Raw genomic sequence first — 15,204 nt, 5'->3', positions numbered from 1 at the left:
TCTTGTTTGATCAGGAGGACCTGTTCTTCTGTCCACTGAAGTAGAAGGCCGGCTGTATTGTTAGGCATCACACTGCAGCCAAAGCACACAGCAGGCCCCGTCCTGAACCTCCTAGAGCTCAGAGCTGCGGCTCTGACTGAGGCCCCTTCTCCAAAGAGCAGATGACACCTGGAAGCACAATAGCGAATCACTTCTGATTGGCATGAAACATCTGGAGGTGAGCGGTCCCCGTCTCCTGGGGGAGATGAAATGTGGTAACAGAGGAATTATGTCAAGGCAGATGTTGCCTTTTGCTGCAGCAGGGTAACACCCCACCTCGTCAGCAGCCATCTGCCCAGCTCCCCAAGAGCAGAGGTGGGGACAGGATCGAGTGTTCCCTCCACTTGGATAAATGAGGAGAAGCTCAGTCACTTCTCTGGGTTTGTCCACATGACAGGCCCAGGACCATCAGAGCACCCACTAGTTCCCACCCAATTGCAGAAGGGAAGCCACTCCTGGGATGCCACCCCCACCATGCCTGTCTCCAGCTGGTTGGAGAGTGTGACTTCACCACCAGGTGACTAGTTTGTCACTTGGGGTAAGACATTCAGGTGGGCAGGTTCTCCCCCAGCAGCTCTGGGGATGTCACACAGAGACCCCCTCCACCTTCTCCAACATCTCTGCACTTTGAAGCCAGGCTATGAATTTCCTCTGGGTTTGGGGAGGACTCTGGTTCATACGTAACGCAAGAACTCCCACTTTCTGGGTCAGCCCATAGGACCATCTTGCCTGATCTCCTCTGTCACACCTGGGCAGAGAACAACTGCTGAAAGGGAGAGCGAACTGGGTATGGCCAGGGTTTTTCCACTGCTCCTCTCTCACTTGCAGCCTTTTGAGGTCTAGGAAGTTCTGATTCAGAGGCCGTGCCCCTCACACAACAGCTACCAATGCCCCTTTCCTCCCAAAATCTGTCCAACCTTCCTAGTCACAAGGTACAGTGGTATTAACCTCAGAGGAACTCATGCTCAGAGCTTGGGCAGGAAAATGGCAGCCTTGTGCGGGAGTTGGAGCCTGGGAGTGGAGGGGAGGTGACCTGCTTTGCTCCATGCTGTACACAGGTGGGTAACCCCTTCACAACAGAGAGTAGAGCTGGAAATGCCTCATGCATAGGCCAGGTCCACACTACAGACTTCTCCCACCATGGCTATATCACAAAGAGGGGTGAGAAGAGGTGCCAGCCATCCCCAAGCAGCACAGCTTGTCACAGAGGGCAGTTACACTGCACCAACATACATTTTGCCAGTAGAGCTGCATTTAAGGCATCTGTCTGCCCAGTATGTTGGCATTCCCAAGTTAGCAAGTGCTCCTAGTAAAAAGACTCAGCCCCAGGCTATAGACATGTATGACTTTAAATTACTTTAAAAGGGGAGGAAGGTGTGCAGATATCAGCTCTTCTGACATGTAACCGTTATGCTGGTCCACTCCTATACCAGTCCAACTGAACTGAATTGCTGTAACTTTAAACCTGAACAAAGCAGGCTGAGAGCTCCAGCAGCTGAGCTGCACTTCTGTCAGTATTACATTTCACCGGCATAACAGTTACGCTGGAGCAGCATCTATCAACCCACACCTGTACCGGGATAATGGTCACATCTGTCCACACCCCTTTTGATCTCTCTGCTGCCCTCTGCAAGCAAGACCTGGATGAGGAGTTAAAGAAGAAAAAAAAAAAGTTTCTTTCCCTTGGGCACATGGCACTCCTCAGATGCTCAGCAGATGTAATATCCATGTATATCCCAATGATCTTTAGACAAGACTTTTATATCAAAATCAATACAATGGGGGGGGAGAGGGGGGATGACAGGGCTCATCTCAGATTTTTCTAACTGACAGGGCTCAGCTCAGATGCAGCTGGCTTCGCTCTGCTTCTCCCTTTGCTCCAAAACATAGGGACTGCCTTTCCAACTGAATCCGCTGCTAATGCATGGGGCAAAAAAGATGCCAGCCTGCCCTCCCAGACACACAAGACTTAAGAAAGTAAGGGTTGGCATGGGTGAGCCTTGGCATCTACAAGGACCCCTGGGGCTTTGTTAGCAGGAACCTAGGGAGCGGGTTGGAACACAACCCACCACTTGTACCTCGCCATGGCATAGCACCATATAACACAAGCCCTTTATAACACAGGTGGAGGGCGGCCTTCCCACAAAGAGGGCAGACAGACACAAAAGCACAAGGGAGAAGATGGGCATTTTACTGCTACAGACCCACATCCAACCCTGATATTACAGGTCAGATCCGAAGCCCAGCGAGACACATCCGTGCTGCTTCTGCGCCCTGCCATGAAGCACAGTTTCCCTCATCCTGCCTATCCTATGGGCACCAAATCCCAGAATGAGGTGATACAGCCATCTTAAGAGGCTAGTGCCACTCTCCGGCATGCACCCAGAGCTGCTCCAAGAGGGCTGCTTCGCCTTGTTTCTGGGAGCTGGCAAAGGCAGAGAGGCCATGCTTCACAGGCACATCCCAAGGGATGACACGGGGGTAGGACAGACCGGTCCACAGAATCGCTGGAAAAAAGGGACATCACACCTGCGTATAGGACCTGGTGCTTTCTCACCAATTCCAGCAGAGCAGTTTGCATGGCAGGCAGGGATCAAGACAAACAGGCCAGAACTTCCAGCCTCCAACCCTCTTTCAAGTGACCCATGTCTTTATGTTCTGCATGGCAACCCCTTCCTTACCCATCACCTGACCCACTGCCTTCCTTAGGGGGTGAGGGGGAGCAGGGAGAAAAGAGATGCAATGCACAGAGGCAGGAGAGGAGCTAGGGGAGGGGAAATAAAGAGCAATGCATCCATGATGGAAACATAAGGCAGCATCCCAGCAGGCTGCCCAGTACCAAGAGGAGTCAGAGAGGGGCATAAAAGGAGCACAGGCCATTAGCAAGGGTCCCCAGGAGTTCAGTGAGGGCAGACACATTGCAGGGAGGATTCTCATTTTGGGCTCACACTATACACAGGCTCAGCTCAGAATCTAGCCATGCTGCACCCCCCACCCCCACCCCCCGCGGTACTTCGGGATGAGCAGAGCCACATAACTGGAAGCTGTCCCAATCCACGCATGCCGCCCCCCCAGCCCCCAACAGCAGGCATGACTCAGGCTGCAGTCAGTCGAGCACGGCTGCGCGTGCCAGGAGGTGCTCCGTGCTTCATTAGTTTCATTATATTTGCTTGACAGGTGAGCAATAGCAGCAAGAACAGCGCTGCAGTGATCCCCGCCCCCCACTTTGTTCTACCAGTGCCATGTCATAGAGCCATGAAAGGCAGGTAACCGGCAAGGCACAGAGGAGCACCAAGTTGGTCCTCAGGAGGTCCAGGTTCAAGTCCCTCCTCCTCTGCTGCCGATTTCCCTGTGCCTTGAACAAGGCTCAATGACCCCTCTGTTGATTTGGGTTTGAGTCGATGGGGTGGGGAGGTTTTCCTGCAATGGGGATGCACAGTGCCCAGCACAAAAGGCCCCGATCTAGGCTAGCCTCCAGGCTCCACCACATGAAACAGAGTCCCTTAGTCATGGGATCGGTACCCCCTGAAGTAGGGGCTGGGGGTACCGCCCTGCTCCCTTCAGGCCCTCTACCCAAGACGCTGCGCAGCAGAAGCTGCTATGTCCTGGTCTGGGATTTTGCAGAGACAGGCCTCAATAGTCCAGGTACGTCCACGCTGCAGTCACTGTAGCTTGTGCAGGGGCAGCCAGCTGGTTACCTGCTGGGTCGTGCTCAGCGCTTCTCAGGTGAGCAGAACCTGAGCTGACCCCTCGGGGGCTGCCCCTAACACACTCATCACTGCAGCAAGGGCAGCATCACCCTGCCTTGCTAGTGGCCTGTTGACACCAGCAAGACCACGATGCTGGGGGCCAAGACCATCGAGTGAAACCTAGAGTCCATCGGCAGTGACCGAAAAGCTTAACCCTCCACCGGCCTCTGTAGAGGGTCTGCCAGACATCCTACCTCACAGGCATCCACCTCTCTCTGTGCTGCTCTATGGACTGGCATGGCCTTTCCTGGCCCCTGCAGATGCCCCGAGGAGGGATCTGAGGGGCAGGGATGCCACTGTGGCTGCCTTGCGAGCATGGATCCCTCCACTCTTGCATCTGTTCCGCTTTCCCCATCAGCGTGAAGCTCCCTTGAAATCGAGGCAGCACTAAGGTTAGGGAGACCTGGCCATCCATGCAAAGAAGAAACAGCCTGGGGGCTTTGCTGGCCTGGGAACCAAAGCAAAGCAGGGCGGTGAAGTGAGGCACTGAGCAGCTGTCCTGGAGGTAGGAGGTCCTGGAGCTGCAAACCACAGAGGGACATGGCAGCTGCCAGGAATTAAAACAGAGGAGGCTGGTGCATTTGGGGGAACAAGCCAAGAAGAACAGCCCTGCCTTTGACAACAGCTTCTGCAGCTCCCCCCTGCCCCAGGAGGCAGCTCGGAGGGAGCTGTGCGGTGGTGGCCAGGGAGGGAAAGAGGAACGGGGAGGGCCAGGCAAAGTCAGCATTTCCCCTGGATCCAGGCCCCCTGCGTCTGCTCTCACCCGGGCACAGGCCCCTGCAGAACAGCAGAGACTGCTGCCTCCAGGACAGATCCTGCCTGCTCTCAAGCGGGCTGGGACCCCATCAAACTAAGGGCCAGAGCCTACTAGCAAGGGTCCACCTGGGGTCCATGCACCCACCCCTTGTAATGTGGGCACAGCCGAGCTGTGGGGCTACCTGGAGTGACCTGGAAATGCAGGACACGACTTGCCGAACGGCACTCAGCCCCTTGAGAAGGGACCCGGAGACATCTCCATTTGGAAGCAGGCCTGAGGCAGCAATAGGATATGGGAAAGCCACAGTGGGCTCGGCCCATGCCAGAAAGTCTAACGGCAGGAGCAGACGCCAGAGGACAGTGGCAAGAGCCAGACACATTGACAACAGGAGACGGAGACGTGGGCAAGGAACAGGAGAGGCCCAGGCACCAGCAGAGACAGGCTGTGGCAGCACGTATCTGCCCAACATGCAGGCTCCAGGCACGGAACGGGTGGTAGTAGCAGGGCTGTTTGTAGGGCTGCAGTCTCACAGGCTAAGCAGGATCCAGCCACATCTAACACCCAGGCAAGACCCTGCAAGGGAAATTTAACAAACCAGCTGCTGCAGGTAGCAATGCTAGGTACCGAGTAGACACTTCCCTTCCCGTGGGGGACAAAAGATTTGGTGCCCAGTAGGAGGAGACCTCGCCACGCATCACTCCGTGTTGCTGGAAGCACAATCTCACCTGAAACCTGAGCCCCTGGTCACCAAAGATCCCCTGGCACGTACTGCAAAAAATCAAGTGTGCTAACCTTGACTTGGAGCCAAAGGGTGGCTCGGGGTCTTGCATGCACCGAAACCACAGGGGAAGCAAAGGGGAATATTCTTCACTGCCTCACCAGAACTAGTGTGGCATGGCTGGGTACTGTTAAAGAGCTGCTATACTGCACCCCAACAGTGGCTGCATGTCAGCAGTCCGCAACGCTGTGTCTGTGGCTTTGACCAGGTGCCCAGAGATTGGTTTGAGGACCTTACATAGAAGATTTTGTTGAGAAAGGAACCCTACACTCAAAAGAAAGGGTGGACTCATGCTTAAGTTACCTGCCTGAGACAGTAGACCTAGACTGCTCTCCCAGTTCTGCCACAGACTCACCATGTGACCTTCGGCAGGTCATTTAACCTCCAAATCTCAGCTAACGTGATCTACCCTCTGTATTGAATTAGACCAAGTCCTTGGAAACAATGACCCTCCCTCACTAGGTGCAGGCAGCTCCAAGTACAAGAGCACTAGTAAAATTCAGCTATTTCTATTTGGGGCACTTAAGTCAGGATTCGGTCTGGCCCATTTTTAAAGGGTAGGACACAGCTCCTGAGCCTTTGCAAATGCCTTGAAAGTTGTGTTGGGGAAGACAAGGGACATCAGGCTTCAGAGCTCAGCATTTGCAGGCGTCACTGTGAATTTGGGACAGGCTGGCTCTTTAACAGGAGCACTCACCAAAGAGTCACAGAACAGGTCTTTGAAGCCTCTTCCTTGAAGCCAGGGCTTAGATCTAATTTAAGGACAATTTGACACTGAGAGGTCACAGGCTGCCCTCAATCCCAGCAAGCGGCTCTCGCTCCCCAGCTTTGAGCCTCTCTCTTTCCCCAACCCACTGTGCTTTGAGCAGAGGGGAAGGAGAAGGTGAGCCACAGAGAGGCTGGTGCATCACGTTGCAAGCAGGAGCTGGAAATGTGGCCGGAAGGATGGGGCTGAGCTGCTGGGCATCATTTCAGAGAGGAGAAGAGGGGGAGACCTACCTCTGACTGAGGCTCTTGGGGGAGCTGTGATCTCCTGTGGGCTTGGACTAGAAGACGCACAGAGAAGGTTTACAAGGGGCCCAGCCAGACCTATTCCTGATGGAGGGGAACTCAAGCAGTGCTGCTGAGAGGGTCCAATTCCCCTATTGAAGGACTCCTGAAATCTCTGAGATAGGAGCTGTGCATCTGTGGCACCTGCAGCTCCAAATTCCTACCTCCCCACAGTCCAGAAGCACTTAGCCAAGGCCCTGTTTCAGCCTTTTTGGATCCAGGGCCCCGTTTCAGCCCTTTTGGAGTAAGACCAATGGCAGAATTCAAAGCCAGGTTCAGATCAGACGCATACCACACAGAGCCTGAGCAGGAAGTGTTTCCCACTAGGTCAAGTACTACCCGGGGATGGAGGAGACCAGGCCTCCCTCCGACACTCGCTTCCAGTGTGACCATGGGCAAGTCACTGCAACTTAGTTCCTCATCTGTAAAATGGGTTGAACAGGGGTGGGGGGGAATACATGAAGCATCAAGTGATGAGGGCCAGGGAGGAAGCAGACCTCCTCCTAACTAAAGGGAACACTTCTGACCTCCATGCAGTGGGCTCCAGGGGTCAATCAGTATTGTCTGTCCGACCATGTTTGCAAGAGCTCCGGCCACAGCACCAATGCTGGAAGGCTCCATCCTGGCCTGGGGCTCCTCTGAAACAGAGGTGGGGGGGGGGGGTCGCAAACACAAACTACCCACAGCCCGCAATAGCCCCTGTGAAGTTCCAGCTTTGTTCCCAGCAAATTCCTCATCGCACCAAGTCCCTGCGTATAGATCACTCCTTTCTTGGTGGTGCCTAGCAAAGACCAGCAGCTCCTTCCCGTGGAAACTGTCCCTCACTGCAGCTGCACAAACACTGCTCCCCCCACTCCCCACAGCTCAGCTTGAATCATGCCAGGGACAAGAGCTAAACATACCAAGGGCTGCAACCCTGTCCAGAGCAGGGGGCAGTTGAGTTGGAAATGAAGCAGCTGATGAGCTGCATTAAATTGAGAGCTAGAGCTGAAGAAACAGGGCTGGGTTTGCTGCCCTTGATGCACAGATAACCGCAGGGGCGAGGTGCTGGACTAGAACTCAGCTTGACAGGACCGAGTTGGAAGTGAGCAGCTCAGCCCCCGCTTCATGCCTCCGCCTGCCCCAGAACGTGTGCGTTCTTCTGCCCGAGTGGCAGGACCAGATGTTCTCCAAGTGTATCTGGCACAGAGAGGAGCCAGCTCCTCCCAACATGCAGATGCTGGAGGACTAGAAGGTGGTAGTGATTCCACATGGCAATCAGCAGACCTGCAGGCCAGAACAACCTGCGTTCCGGCCCAAAGGCCACGTGTTGCAAACCCCTACCCTAAAAGCTATCACACTCCCACAGGAAGGATGAGACCCAGGTTCAATACCTGTCTCTGCCTCAGGGATTCAAACCCATACTTCCACCTGCCTGCAGAGCACCCTGACCACCAAGCTGCAGGAAGCCCTCCTGCCATCACAGTGCCCCAGAAAGCTCATTATCCAACGAGGAGAGAGAAGCAGTGTGCGCACAACTCCCTATCCCAGTGGTTAGTGCACTTGCCTTGGAGGGGAGAGACCAAGGTCCTGGTCCCCATCCCAGGACTGCTCCCATGCTTTATACTGAAAGCTCAATGCTTAGAATAGAGAGAGAGGCTTGGAGCAGGGACCCGGGATGTCGCCTCCCGTAAGAGACCCCCAAATACTAGGCTACAGGGTCACAGCCCCTTTGTGGCCCAGTGACTTGGCTTCAGACAGGATGAAGCATGCCTCTACCCACAGCAGCCTAGAGCCTAGGAGCTGGCTGCTCCCCAGGGAACTGGAAATGCAAGTTTGAACCCAGTCAGGCAGAGGAGGGAGCTGGTCCCAGGTCTCCCATCTTCTGGGTGAGTACCCCGGTGACCAGGCTATAGATAAAATGGGTCCTGCCACCACCACCACTTCCTCCTCCAGCAGGAACAAAGCTCAGGGCACTGAAGAGGGGGCATTGGTGCCTCCCATGATGACAGTGGGGTTCAGTGCTGTGGAGCTCAAGCGAACAGAGACGGCCATGAGCACAGCTCCAGGGGCAGGGAACGCACCACCCCTGCCCTCCATGCGTCCCCCGCTCTAGCTTAGCACACTGGCTGGTTTGGATCCCATTTTGAGCTCCCCATACGCTATAAAGGGAGCTGAGTTCAGGTTCAAAACTCCTTATCACGGCCAGGCACCAAAAGTCGGGTGCTTCAATGCCAGACCCCACCGCAGAACTGACCCTGCTACACCACGGTTACCAGAACAGCTCCACAGAGCACAGAAGGGGCTGCTGGAAGGAAATACTTGAAGAGCTAGGAGTGCTTTGCAAACTAAAATACACATACAGAGTGACTCGGCCTCCAGGAGGGAGGATGGACCTGTACGATGCTGCGGGGCAGAGACCCGACAGCTCCTCCCAGGGAACACCTGCACTCAAGGGCACCTGGTTGCACACAAAGATGACACAAGGCTCCAGACCCCGAGACTGAAACCCTCCATCTCGTGAGAAGGATGCACTGAGTTTTCAGACTTTCTCCTCGGGCCAAAGGCCCAGGGGTTTTCTTTTAAATCCCTCATCCGAGCTTTCTCTCCTACTGAGTCACGCTGAGAAGCCCTCCCTGGCCTGCTCTGTCGTGATGCTCCCGTGGGAGGCAAGACCCGCTCGCTTCCCTTCCGCTCTTTTTTCAGCTCCACCGTCCATATCCAGGCTTGCAGTTGCTAAGCAAGCAATTAATCAAGGCCAGGAGCCATTCAGAAAGGTAAATTGCAACCCCGTAAACTCCCACGGAGCTGCTCTCATGATGGATGGAGGAGATTGGAGAGTGCAGTCAACTTCAGCGTGCGCAGCGAACTTGAGAATGCACAAGGGCAATGTGCGAGAGCCTCCACCCTCTGCAAAGGACCCCCGTGGTCCACATCTCACACCACAGGCCCCACACCTGACCCACTGCAGCAAACCCACATGCTGCTCACAGGCGCCATTACCAGGGATGTCTCCCACAAACACCAGGCTGAAACTCCGGTCTTTCGTGGACCACAACCCCTCCAGCTTTCCTTATTGGCCTCTTCTCCACAGTACGGACAGACCGCTAAGAGTCTCAGCCCTGCTGCTGTCAAGCTTGCACCCACCATCCCTCCCCACACCACTCAAATAGGCCAAACCTAGAAACACAAGCAGGACAGGCAGCTCCCCCACGGCTTCTTTTGTGACCTTGACCCCACAGGGCTTGGGAGCAGCCTCACTGCCACGTTCCCAGGTTTGAAGAAGCAGGTGGACAGGCATGGCATATGCAACAGCAAGAGTTGCAGTAGCATTGGAAACATGGTGTAGGCATACCCTACAGGTTCCCCACCTGCCCACCACAAGGCCATAGGAATTAGGATCCCACCATCTTCTCCCTAGTCCAGTGGCTCTCGACCCTTTTAAAACTTAAGGAACCCCTTGATAGACACAAGACACCCCTCAGAAAACGTAGTGAAAATATGAGTGAAAACTAAGAGCTGGCAGAAAAATAATAGGGGAATTCTTCAGTTGCAAAGAGCTCAGAAAGCCCCAACAGGCCAGAATGGTTTTTACACTATGGATTCTGATTTGAAATCTCCGTTTTGATCACATGAATTATGTTTGGCACCTAACAGTGCTAACGTTGCACAGCACCCTGGTTAAGGATCACTGCTCTAGTCCATATAGAGAGTCCCTAGATGTCACTGAGGCTCACAAACAGGGTCTCCCCATCATGATGGGCTGGGGCAGCAAGTGAGCAGGAGGTGGTTGGCAGTTTGGGATATAAAGAGGGACCCTGTAGGTGATAGAAGGGAGGTACACAGATGTCTCAGAAACACATTTTGTGCAGGGTCCTGAAAAAACTCCAGCCTCCGCCAAAAGTTTGCAACAGACAGCAAGGACTACAGTGAACCCTAGAGCAAGCAATGTATGTCTAACATCAGCAAAATCCTGGAGCACGCGATAAAGTCAGAGGTCGGACCAGGCCAAACAGTCAATAGAAACAGGCGGAAGAGACTTCCAATGAAGGTATATGGAAAAACAGCCCTTCTGCAACAGGAAGTGCCATTATATGACACAATTTTAATTGCAGACCAAGAGGTTTCTACACAGGGTTTAGCCTTTCCCCAGTGCCAGGCACTAAGGCCCTGTAGACATCTAGCAGGAGAATACAGCACACCATTGCCCCTTCCAAGGTCCCATTCCCTGGAAGCCCACCCAATGCCAAAACATCCCCATTTTCATCAGGGAAGAACATTTCCCAAAATCCTTGGACATTAGCACATTGCTCCATTTCTACCACAGCTTTGTTCAATTTAAGAACCAGCACAGCCCTCTCTTGTGCACAGAGTTGAGCTGTTATCTGAGGTGACTAAAGCACCTTAGAGAGAGACCAAAGCAGCAAAATCAGGATCAGGGCCTTGTTCCAAAGTCATGTAGGGGTTGCCCAAAACCCAGGCTCTGCTACAGGTCATCTCTAAAGGCAAAAAGCTCTTTTCCCTTGAAATCCCCCATAGAAAACTCCTGGTAGTAGCCAATATTGTCCCATTGTTTCCTTGCGCTCTGCTGGCTCTTTTATCCATCTTTTTTTTCACTTTGTACTTAGATCACAAGTTCTCCAGGACCAGGATCATCATCTTGTCCTACCTCAGTCCACTGCCTGCACCAAAGACTACAAGGCCATCACTGGGGCTCCTAGATCCTACCACAATGCAAGCAAACAGTAGTCATAATAATCTCCCTCTTCATATGGAAGATGAGTCTGCACCCTGGTGACATGAGGTGCCATATATGTGCTACATGGAACAGTATCTACCATAGTCAGCTATTACCAATCCTTATGGTGCCACAAAGCAGGAACATTTTGTAACCCTCGCCCTTCTCATAGTTTCATACTAGTTTGGGGTCAGAAGGGACCTGAACAGATCACCTAGTCTGACCCCCCACCACTGGCCGGAGCACACGCTGGGATCACACAACCCCAGACAGCCGTTCGTCCAACCTCTTTTTGAATTTATCCAAGGTAGGAGCAAGGACCACTTCCCTAGGAAGTTGGGTCCAGATCCTAGCCACCCTAACAGTGAAATAGTGCCTCCTAATCTCTAACCTGAACCTATTCTCCAGCAGCTTCTGGCCATTGTTCCTCGTCACCCCAGGTGCTGCTGGGGGGAATAGGACCCTTCCTATTTGCTGCTGATCTCCCCTAACGAGTTTGTAGGCAGCCACCAAATCCCACCTCAGCCTCCGCTTGCTGAGGCTGAACAGGTTCAGGTCCCTCAGCCTCTCCTCATAGGGCCTGCCCTGTTGCCCGCCAACCAAGCAGGTGGCCCTCCTCTGGACCCTCTCAAGGCAGACCACATCCTTAAAATGCGGTGCCCAGAAGTGGACACAGTACTCCAATTGTGGCCTGACCAGTGTTGCGTAGAGGGGGAGTATCACCTCTCTGGACCGGCTTGAGATGCATCTTTGGATGCATGACAAGGTGCGGTCGGCTTTGCTGGCTGCGGTCTGGCATTGGCTGCTCATGTTCATCTTGGAGTCAATAATGACTCCAAGATCCCTTTCCACCTCTCTGCTCACAAGGGGGGAGCTCCCCAGCTTGTATGTATGCTGTGGATTCCTTCTCCCCAGGTGCAGCACCCTGCATTTATCTACATTGAACCCCATCCTATTACCATCCACCCACTTCTGTAGTCTGTCTAAGTCTAATTGCAGCCTCTCTTTCCCTTCGAGCGTGCCTACCTCTCCCCACATCTTGGTGTCATCAGCAAACTTGGACACTGTGTTTTCCACCCCCTCGTCCAAGTCGCTGATGAAGATGTTGAACAGTGTAAGCCCCAGGACCGAGGCTTGGGGGACCCCACTATTCACATCCCACCAGGTTGAGTGTGACCCATCCATCACCACTCTCCAGGTGCACCTCATCAGCCAGTTAGTGACCCATCCAACTGTGTAGGCATCAATGCCACAGTCGCTCAATTTATTAATGAGAATGGGGTGAGAGACAGTGTCAAAGGTCTTCTTAAAGTCCAGAAAAACTACGTCCACGGTGACACGATCATCCAGGGATTTAGTTACCTGGTCATAAAAGGCAATCAGGTTGGTCAGGCAGGACCTGCCTTTGATGAACCCATGTTGATTTCCCCTGGGCATGATCTCCCCTGCAGGCCCCTCACAGATGTGCTCCTTGACAATTATTTCAAGGATTTTCCCCAAGACCAATGTGAGGCTTATGGGCCTACAGTTTCCTGGGTCCTCCTTTCTCCCTTTCTTATAAATGGGGACCACATTAGCTAGTTTCCAATCTCCAGGCACCTGGCCCGTGGACCACGATCACTTGTACACCCGGGCCAAGGGCACAGCAATGACCCCCGCCAACTCTCTCAACACCCGTGGGTGGAGGGCATCGGGGCCCGCAGATTTAAAAACATCCAGCCCTTCCAGAAGATCCCTAACTACTTCTGCGCAGACCCGAGACCTGGAAGTGCTATCCCCAAGATTGCCCCTACCTGTGGTGGGAGAGCTGGCCTGGTCTCTGTCCAAGAAAACAGAGGCAAAGAACTTGGTAAAGATTTCGGCTTTCTCGTCTGGCATAGCCACAAGATTACCATTTGAGTCTAGCAGGGGCTCTACATTACCCAGTGCCCTCTTCTTACTCCCAATGTATTTGAAGGAGGACTTTTTATTGTCCTTAATCCTGGTTGCTAGCCTGAGCTTCACCCCCACCTTGGCCTTCCTAATAGCCCTCCTACACAAGCTCCTTTGGAAAATGTTAAGCATGGCTTGCAGGGCAGCTATAGCTACCTCTTCCCCATTATCGCTATTCTGATGCTACTGGTTTACGCTGCTTCAAAAATATGTAGTGTAACTGGGCTTATGTTTTTTAATTTGGCAGGGGATTTTCTCATCAGCAGTATTGACAATTCTTATTATTTTGGGCATATATATATATATATATATATATATATATATATAGTTTGCCATGACACTGCCTTGGCTTTCCTGCTAGGGAAAACACACTCCCCACAACACCAAACCACTACAACATGGTCCCTTCCCACTCTGATTCACCCGTTTGCTTTGAAATTAGGCACCTGATGTAGAAAGTGGACCGATACCTCCTGTTTGGTTGACCCAAGCAGAGACGGGGAGATTCTGCCATTGCTACAGAAATACTTTCTTGCAGCTGTCTCTGGCCTTAGATAAGCTCACAATGAGGACAGCAGGGAGCTCAAAGGAATCCCCTTCTCTTCACTGCTTAGGAAGTAGAAAGGAAGGGAGAAGAGCTGATTTGGGACAGCTGTGGGCTGAGTGGTGGCAAGAGGAGCTGCTGGTGTGCTAGGAACGCCAGGTGCAGGGCATTAGGAGCTCTCTGTCGTTGCTCACTCATACAAAGAAGGAACCCAGGTGTTATGGGGAGCTTGCTCTTAGGCACTGCACACAAGCGCTTACCTTGCACAAAGGCAAAACCTGTCTGCCTATCTCTCCTGCTCATCTTCTGGCCGCACCCACCCATGTCCAACACCAGCTTTATCCCAGCAGATAGCTAAATACCTCCAGGAACTTTGCAAATCCTCATTGTTTCACAGCGGTGGGGAATAGAAACCTCACCTTGAAAAGTATCTGGGCTGCGCGGTAGAGAGAGCTACAACTTCTGTGCTCAGAAACGCAGCTAAACAGACACGCAGAGGACACGTGTGTTAGACTACCAAGGAATCAGGAAATAAACCCAACACAAAGTAAGGGAAAAAAAAATTCTGGGCAAGGGAGAAGAGGAAGAGAGATGAGGAAGAAGAGAATGATTTTACTTTAAGGCAGACAAAAAAAAATCCACTGCCAAATTTAAAAACATAACCCCAGTTACACTACAAATTTTTAAAGCAGCGTAAACCAGTAGCATCAGAATAGTGATAATGAGGAAGAGGTAGCTATAGCTGCCCTGCAAGACATGCTTAACATTTTCCAAAGGAGCTTGTGCCTGCTCTGTGGTAGGGTAATTTGTCTGTGTTAAAAAAGCTTGTGCAAGATCAGACCTGCCATGTATTTACTCTTGCTTCCTATCTGCTACCTTTCCCATATCTGGTCCTCTCCCTTGCCCAACTACCACTAACTCTCCTCAGCTCTAGTTTTAAGGGCATTTTAGGGAGAGAGAGTTTGGCATGTAAATCTTAGTACATTTTCCAAGAGGATTGGACAGGAGGACATACGGCAACAGTCCTATATGTATGGCGTTGAGTTCATAGAATCATAGAAAATTAGGGTTGGGACCTAAGAAGGTCATCTAGTCCCGTGCTCTTCAACCTGTGGTCCGCGGACCCCTGGGGATCTGCAGACTATGTCTAAGGGGTCCGCAAGAGTTGACTATGATCAACCAAAAGCATATGAATACCCACACTAAAGATTCAAAAGGGTCCTACACCTCCATTCGAAATTTCCAAAGGGGTCTGAAAATGAAAAAAGGTTAAAAACCACTGATCTATTCCAACCCCCTGCTCAAAGCAGAACCATCCCCAACCAGATCATCCCAGCCAAGGCTGTGTCTAGCCAGGTCTTAAAAGCCTCCAAGGATGGAGAGTCCATCGCCACTCTGGATAACCTGTTCCACTGTTTCACTGCCCTCCTAGTGAGAAAGTTTTTCCTAATATCCAACCTAAACTTCTCTTGCTGCAATTTAACATCCAAACTTCCCTTACTATACTCAGAATCAGTATGCCTGGGCTCTTTTCCTAGCTCTGCCAGGTTTGGTATTTGACCTCAAATACATCTGGTCCCTGTGGCATGCCTCAGTTTCCCCGTGAAATGCCTTGAACTCTCTGTGGCCCTGCATCTT

This window comes from Alligator mississippiensis, chromosome 14 (assembly GCF_030867095.1).
Source record: "Alligator mississippiensis isolate rAllMis1 chromosome 14, rAllMis1, whole genome shotgun sequence".
Classification (NCBI taxonomy): domain Eukaryota; kingdom Metazoa; phylum Chordata; order Crocodylia; family Alligatoridae; genus Alligator; species Alligator mississippiensis.
The sequence above is the reverse complement of the archived record's forward strand: the minus strand, read 5'-3'. Positions refer to the sequence as shown.